The following is a 7,191-nucleotide window of genomic DNA, read 5'->3' on the forward strand; positions in this document are numbered from 1 at the left end:
AAACATTGGTTTTAAAGTGTATTTAAAGGGGGGGTGAAACACTCAGTTTCAGTCAGTGTCATGTCAATCTTGAGTACCTATAGAGTAGCATTGCATCCTGCATATCTCCGAAAAGTCTTTATTTTTTTAATAATTATATAAGAAAGATGCGCTGTTCCGAGTCTTTCCGAAAAAAGCAGAGCGGGTGGGGGCGTATCGTGTGGGCGGAGCTAAATAATGACGTGTGCAGCAGCGCGCTGCTATTGTGTTGAGTCGAGTGCGTTGTAAAGCTGTGTCATCCCTAACAGCGGGGAAAAAACTTTATTCAAAATAAAAATATGGCTTTTAATCAGACACAGCCATACATCTATGATCCGGAATCAGACCCAGAGGCTGCAGTTGAACAGGAGCAGCAGCAAAAACGACTAGAGCAGGACGTCTCTATGTGGTACGATATACACTAACTATATAATATGCTTAGCGACTTGTGTTATTTACATATTTATACTTGAATTATATCGTCGTATTTTTGTCTTTGAAGGTGTACATGTGGGAAGTGCAGTTGTGCACGTGTGTTTGTGTGTTTACGCGTGGTTTGTGTAGACCAGTGTTTCTCAAACTTTTTCTGCCATTCCCCACTTTGGTGGTAGGGAAGGGCCACGAGCCCCACCTGTCCCCAATCACCCAACAAAATGGTAATTATCTAGGCTTTAAGTTTGCATGTTAACATTTATTTGATTAACATCACATTTAAAACTTTCATGTGTACAGTCAAAATATTTTAGCTGAGTTTTTTTAAGGCAACGTTATTTTAGAACGTTTCATCTTAATGTTTCTATGGCAACGCGTCATGTTTATCACGTGACTCACAACAACCAAAATAGCGCTGAATGACAGATGTATCACTTTTATTACGTTTTTTTCTTTTTTATTCAAAATATTGACATACTTTCTTACCATGTCATCAACTATCTAATAATCCAATTGTAGGTGTGTTTTGCCATTTAAAACCCTTTATAAATGATCTTGATTTTGATCTATAATGAGAGATGGGCGCTGCCACGTTTGAACAAATGCACCGCAGTTCAGAGTCCTGTAAATCGGATTTATGCCACGTATATTCATCAGCTTCTCCTGGAATAAGTAAGTGACCGGTGAACTGGGAGAAGAATCGAGCAAACTTTATAGTTGCTTACACTATGTGTATCTGATATGAATAAAACATGTCGGCCAATTATATTTGAATGGATTGTTATTGCTGCTTCCATAGACACCAGTGTGTATTCTACAAACTCTAAATGTATTGTTTTACTAGTACTTGTGTATTAAAATGTTACCTATTCAATTCAACCTAAAATAAACAGTATGCGGTTGAAAACACTGCATGACGTATGTCAAGAGCTGAGCGCGTATGCATCTGGCTCAGTGCCAGCCGAAGCGCCCCACCGTTTGAATCTGACAGTTATGTCACGTCACTAAACATTATAAATCCCATATGTGTGTCCGTATTCTCAGGGGCATAGAAATAAAAATCCCATGTGGGACCGCTCAAAAGGTTAATAGAGATGGGCACAAAAAATTAACACATTTCCTCCCGTTTGTCGTGCCCCACTTGTCATGTCTCTATTCCCCACCAGTGGGGCGCGCCCCACACTTTGAGAAACGCTGGTGTAGACAGTAAGCGGACTGGTTTTGCACAGTAGGCTAAGTTAGTGTTTACATAGAAAGACACGGAATAGTAGCGCATTTGAATGAAGAAGCGCGCTTATTTAGTTCAACATATTTCCCCACTCTTTGTGTATTGTTGAGTGCTTTTACAATACACAAACATAAAGTTACACATATAGTGGCCAGCTAAACAAATGTACACGCACTACACATCGCATGCTCCATTGATCAATTTCTATATATAGTAATATATATAGTAACTATACGTGATCATGTTTGGGCTACTTGATGAGCATAGACACAGACATTTGAAGCAGTCTAACTCACCGCCCGCGGTTCTAACGTTGGGACCTTTATCGTTGGGACTGCTCCATCATTCAGCATTAGGCGATCGGGAAAGCCGGCGTCAAGCTGGGCCTTGTTTATGAAACAGTCGGCACCGAAATGCAGCAAACAGATATAAACATTCGCGCAACTCAGTTGCTGATCCGGAAAAGCAAATTCCATCCACTGTTGCCTTACCGCGGGGTTTTGGGGGAATCTGTGCAGGACTGTCTTGGTCTGGCAACCAAAAACGCACTTTTTGATGTCATTGTTAGTTGTGCACATCACCTGTCCAGCATCCTACAAGCCCCGCTTTGATGGGCGTAGCCTGTTGCTTTCGCTCTCTCCCTCTCTCTCTCTCTCTCTCCCTCTCTCTCACGCGCTTCCGGTAGAATTGTCCGTAAGGCCCATACAAGGAAATTCCGCCCCCATTAACGTCAAAGGGGACGCATGATCGCAAAAAACTTGCCGAAACTTATGACTAACCGGAAGTAGTATTTTTGACAAAGAAATACTCCCATCAAACGTCCACCTTAACTTTTGAAACTTTGTCCATGTTTAGGATGGGATTCCAAGTCTTTAACAGTGTAAAAAGATCAGTATGCATGAAACAGCATTTCACCCCCCCTTTAAAGAATGAGAATAAGCGCTGTACTACAATAGTTCTTCAATATGGAGAAAACATGGAGACATTTTAATCATGCACAAGCAAAAATCGTGACATCACACACCCCTAATTCAGACTTCATAACCCATTTCATCTTCTTTTATTCTGTTCTAATATAAATTGAATATTGTGCAGCAGATTTTGTTTAAAACAATAATTCATAATTATAGAGTGAGCAATATGGAAACACTTTGATTGCATGTCAACTAAAGTACTTTATTGAATAAACAAGCCTTTTGTCAGTCAAAAATCAAACCAAAGTAAACTCTTTTTAACTTTAAGCTTCCCATATTCAAACATGACTGAACTAGGATACACTGCAAAAGTCATTCACACATTAAAGGATGGGTTCACTTCAAAATGAAAATTTCCTGATATTTTATTCACCCCCCATCTCATCCAAGATGTTGATGTCCGATGTCGGTCGAAAAGAAAATAGGTTCTTTGAAGAAAACATTCCAGGATTTTTCTCCACATAATGGTTGAATATGTTGATCATGTTCTCCAAAATGTTGAAGGTCCAAATCAATGCAGTTTCAAAGGAAAGGCTTCAGAGAATCTGCACGATCAGGCAAGGTCTTATCTACCAAAACCATCAGCCATTTTAAAAAATGTAAAATAAAAAAATTAATTACATTTTTTTTTTACCCGAAATTGCTCATCTTGCGCTGCTCTGTGGCCACCAGTGATTGAGCAATCACGTTCAAAACGTCACACTAGATGTAGACAGAAGTCCCGCCCCAAGCAAATGTGCGAGGATGAATACTAACATCTGTTAATGTATAATGATCAGATATGTTTGACATTTGAAAGAATTCTTGTTATGTTGAAGTTTTGAACGTTACCATTGCGCAGAAGAGTAGAGCTTATGGTTAGGTTGTGATGTGAATAACTGTATTATTATTATTATTATGATGATGATGAAGAATGTTGTTTTGTTCAATGAGCAATATCTTTGCTAATGCTAATGCAATAACAAGTTTGTCCTATTAATTGAATAACATAACTGAAAGTCAAATATAAACAGGTCAATTCCAATTACTCTAATTTATTTTCCTCTCCACCAATCAGCTGGTGTGTGGTGAGCGTTCTGGCGCAATATGGCTGCCGTCGCATCATCCAGGTGGATGCTGCACATTGGTGGTGGTTGAGGTGATTCCCCCCTTCAATGGAAATGCTTTGAGTGCGCTATATAAATCGAACACATTATTATTACTATTTATTATTATTTTTTGTATAGATATGTGTAATGAAATTGTGTTATTGAAATACAAAATTAATGTTATCGTTGCATTACTGAGGTAAAATGTGTAATTAAATTAGTTACTAATCATATTAAAGGTGCACTATGCAGCTTTCCATCCACTGGAGGGCGCCTATTCAAAACAAATGCGTAGTTTGATGATGCAAAGTGTGAGCGCAGCATCTTGGGAGATGTGGTCTTCTCATCACAGCCGGTGGAAAATAGGACTCGGGCAGAAATCACGTTCATGCATGCGGTTATTAACGTTACTGTAGTGTAAAGCAGAGCAGGACCGAGTGTTATGGACCTGAGCAAAGCTGCTGGAGCGATTGTTAAACAAATACCCGCCTCGCGAAAACCGGGACTTTTATTATGACGGGACGGGACACAGTCGCCGGGCGCCTGCACTGATCCGCTCTTCCGGTTATGATTTTGAGGTAATGCCGCTCTGTTTATCATATTAGATATATTTAAGTGTGTTTAAAACGATGTTATGACGTTACTCCGTGCGTTCACTTGTTCACACTGCTAAGTGGTTTTCGGATATTTTACTGCAAAAATACTACATAGTGCACTGTTAAAAGGAAATTGCTTTGCATTGATAAAGTAATCCAAACCACATTTGTAATGGGAAACAGTTTCCAATGTAACCTTCCTACACTGAATGTATGTGAGATTCAACACATTCTCTCTGTTGTGTAACTGTGGAATTTCTTTGAATTGTCATGAATTTAATTCCACTTCCTGTCAGTCCAATTCAAATTCAACTTCCTGTGGGGCGGAGTCAATTCAATTCAAATTCCAAATCATGAATTAAATGGAGGCCAATTTTGAAATTCTGCACAAGCCTGCTGCCTACGTCTAGTGTGACGTTTAGACGAGATTGCACAATCACTGGTGAGTGCAGAGCAGCACAAGGTGAGCAATTTAGGTTAAAAAGTATATATATATATATATATATATATATATATATATATATGTATATATATATATATATGTATGTATATGTATATATATGTATATGTATATATATATATGTATATTTTATATATATATATATTATTTTTTTTATTATTATTATTTTTTATTATTATTATTATTATTTATTTATTTTTTGTTGAAAATGGCCGATGGTTTGGCTAGATAATAATAATAATAATAATAATAATAATAATAATAATAATAATAATAATAAAAGATTTGATTTATAACGCACTATTCATTTCAAAGAATCTCAAAGTACAACAATGGAAAAGGGAAAAATAACAAAAATTCATAAAAAGTACAAATATAGAATAATACAAACAAACAACCCATAAAAGCTTTTCTGAACAGAAAAGTCATGAGTTCAGCTTTAAACAGGTCCAGGCTCTGTACTGCTCTCAGCTCACTGTGGTTCCAAAGCCGCGGTGCAGCCGAGCAGAAAACTCGATCTCCCATCACACAGACACACACACATGGTACAAAGCCTGGTGGTGGGGACTTGAAGAAGCAGGTGGCCTGATGATCTGAGGGTGCAGGTGGAGGATTTCAGACTGATGAGTTCCTGTAGATATGGAGGTGCATGTCCGGTGATGCATTTATGTGTGAGCAGCAGTATTTTGTAGTCGATCCGGGATGCAATGGGAAGCCAGTGCAATGAGTGTAGGATGGGAGTTGTGATCATATTTACGGACTCTCATAAGGACTCTGGCAGCGCTGTTCTGGATGTATTGAAGCATCTGGATATTTCTGCCAGAAATCCCACTGTAGAGTCTGTTGCAGTAGTCCAGCCTGGTGGAGATAAAGGCATGGCCAAGTTTCTCTGCATCTGGATATGTTAAAAGGGGACGAAGTTTTGGAAATGTTTCAAATGTGGTGGAAGGAGGTTTTGCAGATGTGTTTAATATGGTCATTGAAGGTCAGCTAGGGGTCAAACTAGTGACTGAGGAGTTGAAAGTGATAATCTGACATGAGGGGTGCCAACCAGTGTGCTTCAGTTTTACTGGAGTTCAGCTGGAGGAAGTTACTTCCCATCCATGCCTTAATCTTCTCAAGACATGTGGTGAGTCGTGACAGAGCTTTGGAGGGGCTCGGGGCACTTTTAATATAAAGTAGCGTGTCATCAGCACAACAATGAAAAGATAGTCTATGTTTGCTGATGACAGGACCGAGGCGAAGCATGTAAAGGAGGAATAAGATTGGGCTGAGAACTGACCCCTGCGGAACATCACATGTAACAGGGAGCAGCCTGGACTCGCATTCTCCCAAAATAACACGCTCAGTCCTGTCAGAAAGGTAGGACTCAAACCACTGCAGTGCTGCTCCAGATAGTCCAAATGTGTTGTGGAGGCGGTCCAGGAGGATGGTATGGTCCACGGTGTCGAATGCCGCTGTTAGGTCGAGGAGAATGAGCAGTGATGGAGATCCTGAATCAGCTGTCATAAGAAGGTAATTTGTCACCCTAAGCAGAGCTGTTTCGGTCCAGTGGGCCGAGCGAAAGCCTGATTGAAATGTCTCAAATAGGTTGTTATTTTTTAGATGATTGTGGAGCTGAGAGGCGGCTTTCTTCTCTAGAACCTTTGACAGGAAGGTGAGGTTGGAGATTGGCCTATAATTAGCAAGGACCTCCAGGTCTAGGGTTGTTTCTTAAGTATAGGATGGATGACAGCAGCTTTAAGGGCAAGAGGGATGTGACCAGTTTTGAGAGAGAGATTGACAAACTGGGTGATGATTGGGCTGACAATGGGAGTGAATGACTTTCCTCAATGTGGCTCTGCTGGACCTCAGTAAAGTGTGTAAGGGATGGCAATCTCCTGGGCGAGTGGTTGGATGATAGGGGAGACAGGGAGGAAGAGTCAGATATAGAAGAGCGGATGTTATTAACTTTAAATCTAAAAAAGTCAATGAAGCGGTTGCATCGCTCCACTGTGGTTTCAGTGGATGAAGATGACTTCGGCTTCAGGAGATTGTTTACTGTGGAAAAAAGCTGCTTAGAGTTTCCAGTATTTTTATTGATAAGGTTGGAATAGAATTGAGAGTGCACACCCTTCAAGGACTTAAGATAAAAATGACTTTTTGATGGTCACGAAAGGCAAGCTTGTGAACAGTTAGACCAGACTGTTTACAGCGGCGTTCCAGGATACGGCCCTCAGTTTACATTTGCCGCAGTTCCTGTGTGAACCAGGGAGCAGAGTGTTCAAAGTTGACTTCCCGTGTCCTGATAGGGGCATGGAGGTCAAAAACACTGCTCAGAGATGTATTATAGTGGTCCACCAGTCTGTCCACTGTTGCAGATACTGGGCAGATGTTTAGTTGAAGGCCTACAGTG

The sequence above is a fragment of the Pseudorasbora parva genome, chromosome 18 (genome assembly GCF_024679245.1).
Source record: "Pseudorasbora parva isolate DD20220531a chromosome 18, ASM2467924v1, whole genome shotgun sequence".
Taxonomy (NCBI): domain Eukaryota; kingdom Metazoa; phylum Chordata; class Actinopteri; order Cypriniformes; family Gobionidae; genus Pseudorasbora; species Pseudorasbora parva.